The 16,040-nt window shown below is 39.9% G+C and overlaps 1 protein-coding gene across 2 annotated transcripts in view; it reads left to right on the top strand.

Annotated features, from left to right (window-relative positions):
• Nucleotides 1–16,040, top strand: part of GPC6 (glypican 6) — a gene marked incomplete at both ends in the record, with an annotated part of 1,162,580 nt that overhangs the window by 921,853 nt on the left and 224,687 nt on the right. The window lies entirely within an intron of this gene.

Consider the following 16,040-nt stretch of genomic DNA (forward strand, 5'->3'; position numbering starts at 1 on the left):
AGTTCAGGGTATAGTTTCTTGCTGTTGAGACTTTGGGTAGGGATTTCACCTTGTAGAATCTCAATGACCTTATTCATAAAATGGAGATGATGTAAAATGTATCCCAGGATTATTGTGGGGGCTAAAGGATATGACATATATGAAAAATATAGCAGGGTGCTTAACACAGAGAAATTATTGAGTAGATGAAAGTTTTACATCCTCTGCCTCCATTCAGTGTAGAACTCTTTCCTTTATCAGCTGTCCTTCCTCCCTTCCCCCTTTGTCCCCTTCCTTTATTCGACTGGTCCCTTTCCTTATTTTTCTGAAGTTCCTTAGTTATTTTCTCTCACAGAGAAGAAGGAACTAGAAAGGTTAGCAAGTCCCAGGTGATCAAACCCGCAGAAGTGATGCTTCTGCCCAGTATTCCTGGTGTTGTGGCCGTGGTACCCCACGTGTTCCGGCTCCTCTTTGAATTTTGTGTGGGTGTTCTCTATGTAGGCTCCAAGATTGGAATGGTGCTTAATCATCTTTCTAAATGTCACTTCACACAGCATGTCACCCTATAGCCAGTAAGCTCTCAAAAAGAGAGACATAGTTTGGGCTTGCAGAAATCACATAAAATTTGGAGTCCTGGACACACTGGATCCTATGTCCTCTCCCTAGTCTCCCAACCCCACTTTTCTCAGTGCTCATCTCAGATAACAAGTGTCCTCAGCTCCCAGCAGCGCAAATGTCGAAGCTGGATACATCATTGAGTTCCTTCCTCCTTGGCCCACAAGTCCTGCCAGTCACTTCCACTCAATCAATCGCATTGCCTGAGTGTCTCTGGAATTGGTCCACTTGATTCAATCTGCCAATTGCCTGACTCACAGGCTGTTGTTTCTCATCTGCATTGCTGCAGAGCCTCCTTGATGGATCCCCTTGCTGCGGCTCTTCAATTTGCAGTGTGATCATTTGCTTTGTCAAATGTGACCATCTCGCTCTCTACTTCTCCAGGACATCCAAGCAATTTAGTATGTTTTATGTTTTACTGTTTACCTTTCAGTTTTATTTCTTATCTCAACTTCTCCTCCCCAAACACACAAAGAAATACAGAGTTCCTGAAGTGGGACATGCTTCCCCCACTCAAGGGTTCTTTGTCCTCTCCACCTGGGACATTTTACCCTCTTTTATCTTTAATCTCTTTCACCTTTTTCTTCTCCTCCATTCTAGGAAGTAGTCTTTGACATCCCTACTCCCAACACTGATGGCTTAGCTGCTGCTTCTAATAGTTTTTCTCTTAGAAAAAATAAATTTTAGGTCTAAACCCTCCAAATAGTAAATCAACTGAAGCAGGTAGAGAGCAATTAGTAGATACACTAAAAATAAATAAATAAATAACTGAGTGAATGAGTGAACTAATGAATGAACAAATGAATGAAGATGATTTGTCAAGATACACCTATGATTTAGGACACTAAATCCCCAATGTTCTGTTGGTTGCAGCTCACTCTAGAAGCATAAAGTGAAATATATAAATAAAAATTTTCCCTAAATTCTTGCTCCCTCTCCAGGAACCTCTGAGCATTTTGAAACACATTGGTATGAAGGCTCATTTCACAAAATAAGGCAACTAAAGCTGTACCTTGTACGTGAAACCACTTAATTATAGACAACCCAGACATCAAGATTAATGACATTTTCGTGCACTGTGAGGTAGAGACAGGACGGTAATAAGAGCTCATTGGGGTCCACTGCTGACTCTTGTACATTTAGAAAATCCTTGAGAGAATGATATATAGCAAGAAGGGAGGACATTTAAGGAAACAGGCAGCAGAATGCATGTACACACACACACACACACACACACACACACACACACACACATATCGTCATCTCCGGAAGCTGAAAGAATTGGAGAAGCTATTCTCTGTGAAAAATCACATTTTTCTTATCCTGACTGGAAATGAACTGTTCTAAACTGAACAAGAGAGAAATATTAAAACCTTTTCTGTCTGTCTCCTTGGTGCCCCCACTGAACACTACCCTACTGAGTTTTCCCATCTCATGACTTCTCTCCTAAGAGAGGAGACACTCTACGAAGCTGCCATCATGAACAGCCCTGGTGAACCAGAATGCCTTTTCCACACAATAACTGAGTGGTTGTTTGGGCTAGACAGCATTTTATTTGCTGTTTGCAAAGCCACGGTGAAAAGAAGGAGCCACTAAGCACGTGTCACAGAGACATCAGATAAGATGGGTGAGCGGGGAGTCGTATGATGGGAAAAGATGTCTTTATCCCAGTCAGTGTTGCACATGTAGACAAACAAGCCACAATCGCTCATGACATTTTCACAATCTTCCTTGAAAAGGGCATCCAGAGACAACCTGAGTCACCAAATAATGGCTTTAGAGTGAGGTAATGGTCTCTGTGCATTAGGAATATGCGCTCAAAGGAAAAGAATGTCTCTTGTCCTTGGTGCAAAGTAAGTGACATTAAATCTAGTGGAAGAAAAATATAGTCAATTGCATGACATAATTTGTTTGCTATAGACATTCTCTCTCCTCTCGTTCTCTTTTTCTTTTTCTTTTTCATTTTATTGACCCTATTTTTCGCCATTCAGTGGAGGAGGATAAGCAGAGAGACTTGCTTTGAATTCCCAAACCAGGGTGACCTGAGGCTTGGAAGTCACCAGACGAATCCTAATAATGCGGGGACCATGCTCTGCGGCAGCCCCAGAAGTAGCAGAGTTTATGAGTTTCACGTGCACTTCGAACACCCCTGAGCCGTAGGCAGAATTACAATGTCAATCAAGCTTATTCCCTTCCCAGCTTCCTCTTCTTTACCCAGGGATCGATTCGTGTTAGTGGGATGCCTAAAGTTCCCAACCTACTATAGAAAGTGAAATGGATTTGGAGACACCTAAATGTAAGTTTGAACCCAATTCAGTCAATCATTGCTTGGGTGATCTTGGGCAATTCACTTAAATTTACTGCTTATCAATCTCCTGACTTATAAATAAAAAGGCATGGATTCATTCATCAAACAAATAGTTTTGGAGACTTACTACCTACAGGGTAAGATGTAAGAGCTAAACTTTTAATGATTAAAAAGTGACATCTATCTACCTCAAGGGTAGATTGTAAATATATTAAATGTAATAGAAAAAGCATTGCTGAGCCGGGCGTGGTGGCGCATGCTTGTAATTCCCACACTTGGAAGGCTGAGACAAGAGGATCACGCAGGTTCGAAGCCAGCCTCTGCTGGCTTAAGAGACCCTGTTTCCAAATTTAAAAAATATAAAATAGGTCTGGGAGTGTAGCCCAGAAGTAGAAGGCCCCTGAGTTCCATCCCTAGTACCACCAAAAAAAAAAAAAAGCAGCATTGCTGAGATGAAATTAAACATGATAAAATATATGAAACATCTAATGCATGGCTCGCATTATGGTTAGTACTTAAGACATTGCTACATCCTCAAACCTATGTTTTTTTTTAAATTATCTTGTAAAAATCAAAACTCACATTCAATTCAGTGACTCTCATTAAGGTATCAATCTGACCATCTAATTAAAGAACAGAAATTTACCTTAAGGGGAATTTATATTCCCATTAAAAACTTACTATTTTTAGACTGGAGCTTTCTGACTGGAATGAAAGTCAGATTAAGGCAACCAATAATTATAAACACTTACTATGTTTTAAGTAACGTGGAAGTTATAATCTTCCCCTTCAGGAGTTTTGAAGTCTGTATGATTTGTGAAAGTAAAATGTCAACCTATTAACTATGAGAGAACTGAATTTTAAAAGCAACAAAAGTTTTAAATGATTGACATTAGGAGAGATTTTACAAGACTCTACCTAAGTGCAAATGAATTATTATGCCTTGTACAACCACTAATGGAGTAAGAGTTCAGAGAGAAGAGAAATTATGCGCCAGCTCCTTAGGAAGGCCGGATTCTGTTCACCAGTTCTCTGCACAGTTAGCGAAGAGTTCAATATGCTTAACTTGGTCAAAAAAAGATCCTCACTGTGATCAACAAGAGTAAACATTAGTTTAACCAAAGTTAAACTAAGTCTCAGAAAACATGTGAATTAAGAATCTGTGGGTTGGATATGGTGATGTATGCCTGAATCCCAGTACTTGAGAGGCTGACACAGGATCATAGGTTCAAGGCCAGCTTTAGCAATTTAACAAGGCCCTCAGTAATTTAGCGAGAACATGTTTTGAAATGAAAAAAAAAAATGGGGCTGTAGTGTAGCTTGGAGGTAGACTGTCCCTGAATTCAACCTCCAGTACCAAAAAAGAGAAAAATTTAAGAAAGAATCTGAAGGAGTCTTATATATAAACAGAAAGTATGATAAATAAATTTATGGGGCACAGTAACATACTATGACTTATTTCATCCTTTCTGCAACTCTGAAAATGAGGAAGGATAAAGAAGGGTGACTTTGCCATGACCACGCAGCTGATCACTGGCAGGTGAGAGATCGACCCAAACAAGTGTCCTGTGTACTACTTAAACATGTCAGCCAGGTGTGGTGGTACATGCTTGTGATCCCAGTACTTGGGAGGCTGAGACTGGAAGGTCACATGTTTGAGGCTACTTAGTGAGGCTCTCCACAACTTAGTGAGACCCTATCTCAAAAGAAAGAATAAAAAAATAGGGCTGGGTGTGTAGCCCAGAGGTAGAATGTGCCTGAGTTCAATCCTCAGCACTGAAAAGAAAAAAAAAAGTCATGCAATAGAAAAAAAAATTTTTGATGGTCATAAAGAGGAGTATAAAAGATAAATGTGGACTGGGTTCTTGCTACTCAAAGTGTCCCACAGACCAGCAGCATTGAATGTCACTTATGGGAGCTGTTTAAAATGCAGAATATTGGAGCTGAGCACGGTGGTGTACATCTGTAATCCCAATACTTAGGAGGCTGAGACAATAGGGCCTTGACAACTTAGTGAAGCTCCATTTCAAAGTAAAAAAATAAAATAAAATATGGCTGGGGGTGTGGCTCAAAGGTAGAATGTCCCTGAGTTCAATCCCCAGTGCCACAACAACAACAAAAATAAAAAGAATGAATGAAAGAAAGGAAGAAAGAAAAAAAGAAAGAAGGAAGGAGGTAACATGAAGAAAATTGACCCTACCCAAATTTTTGAAACAAATATTTTAATCAGATCCCCAGTATCAATCAGTTTCTAAATCTCTAAATTGGGTTTAGCATAGCCCACAGAATTGTGCGAATCAATTAATATATAAGAAAATATTTGGGCCAGGCATGGTGGCACACACTTGTAACCCCAGTACTTGGAAAACTGAGATAGGAGAATCACAGGTTCTCAACCAGCCTCAGCTACTTAGTGAGACCCTGTTTCAAAATGAAGAATAAAATATAGGGCTGGGTGTAGTTTGGAAGTAGAATGCCTCTGGGTTTAATTTCCAGTAAATCTCTCACACACACACACACACACACACACACACACACACACACACTTCTGTATGGAAAAGCACTATGTAAATTTAAGACTTCATAAGATAGTAATTATTATTCTCATTTATACTAACTCAGCTGTCCATACCAGCATTTTGTCCTCCAATTGAATATAAATAACACAAATTCCTGGAGTTCTTAAGAACTTAAAATTAATCAAACTAGACTTAGTTCAGGTGTAGTATTTATCCTAGACAAGAAAATAAATTTATATTGAGGTGCCAATTTAGCAAATATCCCTCAGTGCAGGTTGTATTTTAGCTAATTATGAGATAATTCTTTTGAATTCTTATTAATTTTTATAGCTAATCTGCTCTCCGGGATTATTTTAAAGAACAGTTTCTAGGCCAGTAACAAACATCAATTATAAAACATTATAACCCATTAAATATACTTCTTAAAATTGCAGTCTCTCCCAGGTCCATTTGCCCCCTCGCATTTATGTAGCAAAAGGTTCATGTCTTCAAGCTCTGAGACAGGAGGAGTATGGGAATCAGCAAGAGACATCTCGGAGCCCAGAGCCTATGCTGACTCCTCCTTCAGTGCTCTCCCTCTCCCAGACAGGACAGAATGTTTTGCTAACAGGCACCACAGCTGAAATTGAAGGTGAGAACAAGCTCATGAGCTTGGAATCAAAGGACTTTGAAGCCTCAGCTTCGCTCCATTTAATCTCGGACTTTTGAGCGTATCATTTGCCGCTCCTCTGTGTGTTTTATAATCTCTCTGAAAAATAGATCTCAGAAACAACGGTATTGAAAAGCTATCGAGGTAAATGTTTAACAGTGCTCTTTAAGATGTTCCAGAGATGCGTTTGATGTATTCCCTAAGGTTTATACATCACACTCATTAGTGATAATCAAACCCAAATCATTTTCCTACCGAGACATTTGTCCTCCATGCCCTTGCAGGTAGCACTCTCCATTTTCCCCTCTGGTCTCTTCTTCAGCCTCCTTTGGGGATCCTCTGCCCCTCGCCATCCTCTGAGGGCTCTGCCTTGGTCCTGGCCTCTGGCTTCTTGTCAGACTCTAACTTCAGGCTTCCGATTACTCAGAATTCCTGCGCTCCATCTGAGGTTCAGATCCCTCCCCAAGCATCACTCCTAAAAATCTACCTATGACTGGGCATCTCCACTGCCAGCCCGTGGGCACTCCAAGACATGGCTCGAACTGAACTCATGCTCTGATTCCACAGCCCTGCTCCTCCTCCTTATCTGTGGTTCCCCCGAATGGCCCCAGCATCCTCCTAGTATTTCAAGCTAGAAATTTAGGAATCCTCTGAATTCTTTTCTCCTTCACCTCCTAAATACCGTGGAGCATGACAAACTGCAGCTGCCTTCAGTGGCTCTAGACCTTTTGCACCACTTTTGTCCAGGCTGTCATTAATTTTCACATGAGTTATAGCTACCTGTTTCTCGGGCTGCAGGCTCACCTTCTCCTAGAATTTCAACCAGCCTAAAGCTAAACTTCAAGCTAGGTCAAACGCAACTCCCCAGACCCAAAAAGTTTAATTCAGTGCAGGCTGTGTGGGGACTATGCCTTTTACAAATACTCTCCAAGACTCCAATGCAGGTCAGACCCCAGGAAGACTGGTCTAATCCATTCTCTACCATGAAAGGATGAACCTTCTGATACACACATCTGATCCAGCCACTTTTCTGTTTTAAACTCTTCAGCAGCTCCACACTTTAAAGTCTGAAGTCCTTAACATGCTCATCACCCCGTCTGCTGCCTCCATTTCTAGCCTGGTGTTCTGCCATATTTACCCCCTACATGCAGTTGCAAGAGATTATTGCCTGTAAAACAACCAAAGGAGAGGGCAGAGAGAGACAGTGGGAGGAACTAGCTGAGAAGAAGCTTAATGTTAGCTGTTAGTGCCTTCATCCCCCCAGATGCTTCCATTGTCTTTTAAAGAATGAGAAGAAAAAGCCACAGGTGGAGAGTAGTAGCCCAGGCCATGTGGGCAGTGATGGAGGTGGGACCCAACCCACCACAGTCAAGCACCAAGACATCTTTCACTTTTCCCTATTCCTACCCTAGGATGTACTTCAGAAAAATAAGTGATAGCAACCCATAAATTATGCCAACTGAGGCCAAGTGAAACAGGGTAATCTTAAGTAAAACAGAGAAATGTGCTAAGTTCTAACATTGTGGGCAAATGAAAAACCAGAGAATAGATCACGGGAGCGGTCATCCCATTGTATTGACACTTTGTAAATGGGTCCTTCAGGAAGATTATCAATGTCAGAGAATAAGCTATAAATAAGAATATGGGTATGCATAAAGATAGAAATATCAGGGTAGATAGATGTATAGAAACAGATACTGCAAAAATGCCATCTAGGTGGTCCAAAAGATTCGCCTGTAGAGTCAAGGAGAATAAGTACAGTCCTGTGGTTGCTAGCCAGCCACCCCCTGACCCAGAATGTGATGGTGGCGGTGGTCACAGCTCAGTGACAAACATTCAGGCATCTTCTCAGTAGCTGCGAAGGCTTCCACTTTGTTAGGCTGCTCAAGTCAGATTTGCTCCAGACAAATCAGTACAGGGCTAAGTGTCATATGGAGTAATTTGACTAAAGCAGTAAGTGTGCCTATTTATATTCAGACCCATGCCCAGCAGCTCCCAGGGGTGTGATAAAGCATTGCTTTCCAAATGCACATAAAATATACATAGTTCTCATATAAGCTACTGCCCATTTTCCTGGTGCCCATCACTGCTATATTGATAGCCATGGGTCCAAGTAATTAGGAAAGTGCCGGAGAAAGAGACTGTGTTAACATTTCATATCCTCAGATTAGTGAGGTCCTTTCCAGGCTGTGACTGGATCAGTTTAATTCAATTCAATTTTTAAAACCTACCTGCCCTGCTTATATGGCTGCAAACAACAGCAGAGAGATCCTGGTTCCAGACTCCTGGATGTAAAGCTCAGGTCTGCCCCTCTCCAGACTTGTGGCTATGGGCAAGTTAGTTTCAATTCCCTGGGCCTGAGCTGCTCACCTAGGAGATGGAACTATTTCTCTCCTTCACAAGGCTCTTTAAAGAATGAAATAAGTTGTTATCTAGAAAACTGTTATGAACCCCGTGCTCAAGGCTTTCATTGTCTACAAAAAGAGAGACAAGCTAAAAGGAAGGAATGCTGGATTGGGGAACCCAGAGAAGAAACAGAATGCCTCCAACTGGGAGCCCGATCAGATGACGCACCATGAAAGAGGCAGAAGCCCAGGTGGGCTTTAAATGATGGAGACTGGGGTGGACATAGACATGGAGGGGAATCCTGGTGCAGAGAATGGGAAAGGTAAAGGCCCAGGACGGGTTCTCACAATGGTGGTCAATGGAGGGCAGCAGGGACACAGAAGTATGAAGGAAAACAGGAAAAACTAGAAAGACACGCCAAAGCCCCATTGTGAAGAGCCCAGCCTTGCTAAGCATCCCTTCCAATGGGAACCCTAGAAGGACTGGAGGAGGAGCCTGCTCTGCCCAGCGCTGTGGCTTGGGAAGTTGAATCTAATAGCGATGCACACACTGAATTGAAGGCAGGAGAGCCAGCCAGGAGGGAGGCAGGCAGGAAGCAATAGTTACCACATTAGCCAAGGGACGGAGCTACTATGACTAGAATGGTGAGAGTGGAAATAGCAAAGCAATGTGAAAAGTCATGCAACTTGGCTTGATTAAATATGGAAGAGCAAGAAGAGGGGGTCTCAGGGAGTAACTGAGAGTGCAAGAGGAGGAGGCCTGGAAGATGGGAATTTGCATGGACTAAGCAAAGATGGGCATTCATAGTGACCTGGCAACACTGAGTTTTCAACTACGATCTTAAAGATAGCTAGATACTTGGCTGATGGTCAATAAACCCAGCCTGGTATAAGACATTAGGGCTTGCTTCCGAGTTAGCATTATAGTGTTGGAGAAACAATGTACAGTATCACCACAGAATATGTATCTGTATCAAGGAAATTACCAAGAGCCTTTCTGTGCTGCAAATAAGCTGCTCACTATGAATCGATGTTCAAAAAAAATCTTAATAAATTGTTTCAGATGGAATGAGGAAGGATATTTCTGGAGTGTCAATTAGACACAATTATAGTTTGAGTTGAATAATTACCCTTTCTTGTATATATTTTGATGATATGTTTTTGAAAAAACAGACTAATTCGCAAAGAAAAAGATGATCACTCACATGCCATTAACTCCTTTAAAGAGAACACAATCATAAATGAAATGGCTAATTTAAAAGCAATTTAGAAAAACATTTCCAAAGATAAGCATTTAAAATCTAGCCTAACTTTCAACAAACAGAGGGTAAGGACAGAAGGAGGCACCGAGAATGAGTAACAAGGGAAAAGAGAAACAGAAAATGATAGCAAGGGATTAAAGGAAAATAGAACATTTGGGGGAAAATAGGGAGAAAAAAAATAAGGCTGGGTGAAGTTGGACTCTCTGAGTAGTAAACCCCACTAAGAGACCATCTCTATTTGTCATTGGATATTCACATTTCTCCACAATGTCTTTTTATTGATGCATTATACATCTCCATGCAGTACAGGATGGTAGAGGCATACATGCTCACATCACTCAGCCCTTCCCCAGTTCCCTCCCCATTCTCTCCAATCTCATTCTTTTCTCATCATTCCCTCCAACAGTGTCTCATTACTTTGTCCCTGAATTAATAGATGCCCTAAACATATTTCCTCTTTCCTCTTTGTCTCCCATTTTTCTTTTCCTGGGACTCCATGGTCACATTAATCTGTCCAAAATATCTCTCTTTTCAATTCAGTTCCACCTTCTCACATTCTATAATCTACTACTAGTCTAATCCGAGCCAGACTCAGAATCCTTACAAAATCTGGTACCCTGATTTACACCTCAAATCCATCATCCCCAGTATTATTCCACCAAACTTTATGCCATCCAGGTATTCCTTGGTGGAGTACCGCAACCCTTGCTCAGAGCCACGGCAGGCACGACGTGCTAATAATGCTTTTCCTCATCTAGAATGTGTATCTTGGGAAACATGTATACAGATACACACACACACACACACACACACACACACACACACACACACACACCTCTGCAGAGATATCAAAGAACAACAAACTGTAAGCGCCTGTGTGTTTGGGAGTCAGATGGGTTTAAGTGAGGATTCCACATTAATTTCTCCTAGCTGTGTGTCTTTAGGCACATCATTCTTGAGACTTGGTTTACTCACTTTTTACAATGAACCATGTGAGAATTGTTCAGCTAGTGTATATTTGTTTGATACAAGGTTGATACGCCTAAAATGGCCACTAGTATTAATTAGCAGGTAAATAACAATTTGTTCAAGGTCCTCCAAGAAATCTTCTCAAGCAAATGGTGCCCACAGTGATATCTCCATTTCTACAACTTCCTTGGCTTGCGATATAATCATTCAACTAGTAACTTAGCAGATTCTGATGTATATCTAACCACTGTCCTACCAATTTGGGCAATTTAGGACAATTAGTCTAGGAAATTTATATTTAAATTATAATCCTGTTTATTAAATTTTTTTGGTACCAGGGGTTGAATCCAGGGACATTCTACCCCTGAACTACACCCACCCCTTTTTTTAACTTTTACTTTGATACAGGGTCTCGCTAAGTTGCTGAGGCTGGCCTCAAAACTGTTGCTCCTCCTAGCTCAGCCTCTCAAATACTGATGTGAGCGACCATATCTGGTCATGTTTATTAATTTTAATATTTGTGTCTTATGGTCTTATTTTCTCTAATAGTCTATAAATTATGGGTAGATAGAAAGCAAAGCATATGTAAGCATCAGCGCTAGTGACATAATTTTTGAGGACCAATTCAGCGAAAATACAGAATCCCTTCTTCAACAGTCATTGGGAATTTTAAGATGGCGACTACAGGACACTGACATAGGACCCCTCCAAGTGCCGTATGAAAGTAGCCCTGATGAGCACCACCTCTAAGTGGCAGACGCATACCTGACTGTCGAGAAACACATGGAAATAGAAAGACGCCCTTCTTAGGTGGTTTCTTAAAACCACTCCTAGCTTTTTTGTCTGGATTCTCTAAATATTAATATGTTTAGACATCTCTTTTCTTCATTTTGATCATATATATTTGGAATTAAAAATTATAGCCAACCTAGAAGCAAAGCTCAGTTGTTATAATTTTATATAAAGATTTTGGAATATTGGCTTAGAAATATTTTACTTTGACAAATTGTTATAATAAAAGATAGATACTTACCCAGATGATGATACTCACTTGGAATTCTTTTCAGACTTCTGTTGTTTCTATTCTAGAATAATACTAAGTAATGATAATAAATCATATTTCATTCTGTGCTAGAAATAATCCATTAATTCATTAATTTCACCAAGCCAGCCAGGCCTGTGCTCTGTGAATTATGCCCTTTGGGTTTGTGACTATGGCAGATGATCAGTTAAGAGGTTCTCCTCAGCTGGGTGTGATGGTGCAGGTATGTAATTCCAGTACTTGGGAGGCTAAGACAGAAGGATCACAGGTTCAAGGCCAGCCTCACAACTTATCAAGACTCTGTTTTAAAATGAAAAAGGGCTGGGAGGTGTGTATCTCAGAGGTAGAATGCTCCTGGATTCAATCTTCAGGACATAGAGAGAGAGAGAGAGAGAGAGAGAGAGAGAGAGAGAGAGAGAGAGAGTTAGTTTTAGAGTTGTTTGCCTCTGTGAATTAAATTCTATTAAATGCTAATATTCCCACTTCTACCATGCATTTTGTAAGCTTCCCTACTCTTTCATGCATATGGTCTTTATCCATCTTTTCTTTCAAACCATGACACAGAGAGCAGAAAGAAAAAAATCTAATAAAGTGCATACACTCAGAATCATTACTGCATCCTTTAGTTCTTCCCTCAAAGACAAAGAACTTAAAAAGCCCCTTTGACTTTAAGCTAATTCCTGATCTTTGTGGTTCAGTTCACTAAGAGTAGTAGATTGGCATATGTCATCGATGTTAGTGGACACAGGTAACCGTTTTCACTTTAATTGTTTACAGATAAGAGTTCTAAAGTGCTGTGGCCATTTGCATGTTTTACTGGCATGTTGACATCTATTTTTCATAAGGTTTGGTGTTCTCAGTAAATGCTGTCTACCTTCCTGAGCACCTGTGTACCAGAGCTCGTCAGATTTATCATTTAGTTCAGCCATCTGGAGATGGACTGTGATGGAGGCATAAAGCAGACAGGAAGACACATACAGATCTGGCTGCTCATCAGAGAATAGCAGTACTCTCTAGGGACCGTGCTTAAGACTTGCATGTCAGCTAGAATGCTAAGATGCTTTGGTTAGAAAACTCAATTCAAACGAACACTAGCCATGTAGGAAATGTAGTGCTTCTCAAAGCTGAGAAGTCAAGAGGGGAAATAAGTCACAGGTGAAACTTGATTCAGTAGCTCAGCAATGTCACTCCTCTCCTCTCTGCTCTGTCTTCTGTGAGATGCTCGCTCGCCCTCCCTCCCTCCCTCCCTCCCTCTCCCTCTCCTTCTCCCTGAGACTGGCCGGTGGTTGCAAGAGGCTACCAGCAGTAAAAGAGGAACTACTTCCGTGTTCATGTTCCAGCAGCAAAGCGAGTCTTGGTAAATTGCTTCTGGGAAATCCATCACTAGGATCCCGATTAGATGTGTCCCTCTCATCTTTTTGTCTTATCATGGGATAGTGTCCCTGCCCGATGACATATTTGGTAGTCAGGGGACTGAGCATTTTGAATGTTCACACCATAGTGGGCTACACTGAGGCTTAGAGGATCAGTCTCACAGGGAATGCTTGGCCTAGAAAGCTGGAGCAGGGTTTTGTTAATAAATGAAAAGATGGAGTGGAGAGGATATTATCGCCATCTTTAGCTTCTCTTTTGAAATGCTTGCTTTAATATGAAGAAATTAATGAATTTAGGAGCTTGGGTCAAAATTTTCTTCTACTATGTCTTTTGGTCTCTATTCTTTTTTCTTCTACATTTTCATTCAGACACTTGGACATTGAGCACATATATGTTGTGGTGCTTAATTTGCTCAGGGCATAGTTTACTTTTCGGATAAAACAAGTTAACCCCAGTAGTAAAACCTATTCTCACTTAATTTTCCTTAATACTGAACATGGGTAATAAGGGTCACACGTGGCGGCACAAAGGTCATCCTACAGGCAGCTTCTTCTCTCTAGTTGCTTCATTCAGAGCAGAAATGACTCACCACAAGGCGTATTTCTCAAGTGGGAGTTTTTTTAAAACCTTAACTGTTTTTCACCAAATAAGAAAATAATTTCATTTGATTGGACTCATTATTTTCTCCCTATTTATCTGTGTATCTTTGATTTAACTAAGGTTACTATATACCCAGTAAAGTTCCAGGTTTCTAAGAAGTATTAGTCTTCCTTCGTGCTTGTTTTTGAAATTTCTTGTTAACCTGTTGTTACAGAATTTTTCAATTATACACAAAACTACATAAAGCAGTAAATGATAAATTTTGATTTTTTCTTATAATTCCATTGTAAATACACTTCTATCGCTGCATTGTAACCATACATCACATTGAGGCTTAGTATGAAAGACACATACATGCTCTTCTCCTATCTTGATAATTATCTACCTCTGGCCAGTCTTACTTCATCTTTGTCCTCCTGCTTCCATTCACCTTCATCTTCTCCATTGCCCCGCAGGACTATTTCCAAGTATGATTTACACATTATACCATTTTTTCCCTTAAATGCTCAAGTATGTATTTTTAGGAAGTGTTCTAGTAATTTTCTGTAAAAATTATTGAAATACCATTAATATATTTTTTAAAGTTTGTTTAATAAACCCTTAGATTCAGTCTAATCCAGTGTTTGAATTTTCTGAGAGCTATTTTTATAATTAGCTTTATTCCCTACACTTGACTTGATATTCTAGTTTGAAGAGGTGAGAATTGCATTCACAAAAAGGACTTTAAAAGTCATAATCCAATCACACACTAAATCGCATGGTGCTGAGGCAACTGCTCTGCAAAGTCAGAGAAGTGCTGGATCCTTCAAGAGAGCCATTGGAGAAGATGTGAGGACCAGTGGTCATCTAGAGACAAGTGGTGGAAAGCATTGCAGAACCTTGTAACACTGGGGTGGGATATAGGACAATCAGGCACAGTGTAGATAACCAGCAGAAAGAGAGAACAAGTATGTAATATGTGGAGGACAAAAAGAGTGAGTTGATGTGTGATTGAATAAAGAGCAATTAGAGTCCTTCCGTTTGCGGAAAATGCATTAGTCCTTATGCGCAAGATGCCACATAAAATACAGAGAAGCAAGGAAGAAAAATGTACCTTCAAGATGTTGAGTCACAGGCCACCTGGATGGAGACTTAATTTTATCAATCATCAGTCTGTGACCTTGAACAAAGAGTTTAACTGAAAATTCATTGGTAGTGTCTGTAAGCTTGTATTATTATTAGTAGTAGCAGTTGTGAAGTAGTAGGACTCAAGATTGAATGCAGAGGCATTCTACCTTCAAGCTACACCTCTGGCCCTTTTTATTTTTCCTTTTTTGAAAAAGGGATCTCACTAAGTTTCTGAAACTGACCTCAAACCTTCAAAGCTCCTCCCTCAGTTTCTCAAGTACTGGGAATACAGGCATGTACCACCTGCCTAGCTTAAACTTGTATTATTATCTGTTGCTGTCCCACATGGGGACTTTTCATAATCAATTAAGATAATGTCATTAGTCTTGTGTGATTTAGAAAGCACATTTCCAATAATAAGCTATTTAATATTGGGCTAATATATTATAGTTTATAAATTTCTTCCAGGTTCATCATTTTGTTTTGTTTTTGATCCAGGAAATTAGGTCTAATGTATCAATTTCTGAATGAGAACACTCAGCTATTGTCACATATACATTGTGATTGGATGTTCTTCTTATTATTGTTCTTATGTTTTTAAAAGTCTAGAGTAAGCAAGATAGTACCCTATTTCTCTGGATAGTTTTTAGGACTTCCTATAGTGTGAAAGTGTAACAAGCCATAAAGTACCTACATGAGGGTCCTATCCAGTTAAACTCCTCAGTTTAAGGATTTTGAATGGCTGTTAGTGCAAACTAAATCCCACAGTTCTCATACTGAGATCTTCTCTTCTTGGTATAATAATTAGGGTTGTATCTATATTGATAGAGAAGGTAGTACAGATAGAAGAATTAGGAATTTCATCGTGACTGTAATCTCTCACTCTACTGTCCATCCAGGGAGCAAAACTCCTTAATATGAAAAGTGCAGATAAATATAATAAGAACTGAATTTTGAAAAATCAGGGTTTCTGAAAATATAATGGAAATGATCATTTTGTTTTACACAGTGGCATTTGGTAATGCCTATTTTAATATAAATAGATTTAGAGTTTAAATAAACTAACACTCATCATTCTGTTCTTCAAAATTATACTCACAATTCTCTTTTGGTCTTGCTAGGTATGTTAGAGTGCTATAAAGCTAGCATTCAACATTATTTTTTACAAACCCAAACCCCAACTATTTGCATTTCAACAATAGTTTCTTTACTAAAATTATATATCAGAGGAGAATAATGTGATCCTATTGCAAGGAGATAATAGCTACTTG

This window comes from Muscardinus avellanarius (assembly GCF_963383645.1).
Source record: "Muscardinus avellanarius genome assembly, chromosome: 2".
Classification (NCBI taxonomy): domain Eukaryota; kingdom Metazoa; phylum Chordata; class Mammalia; order Rodentia; family Gliridae; genus Muscardinus; species Muscardinus avellanarius.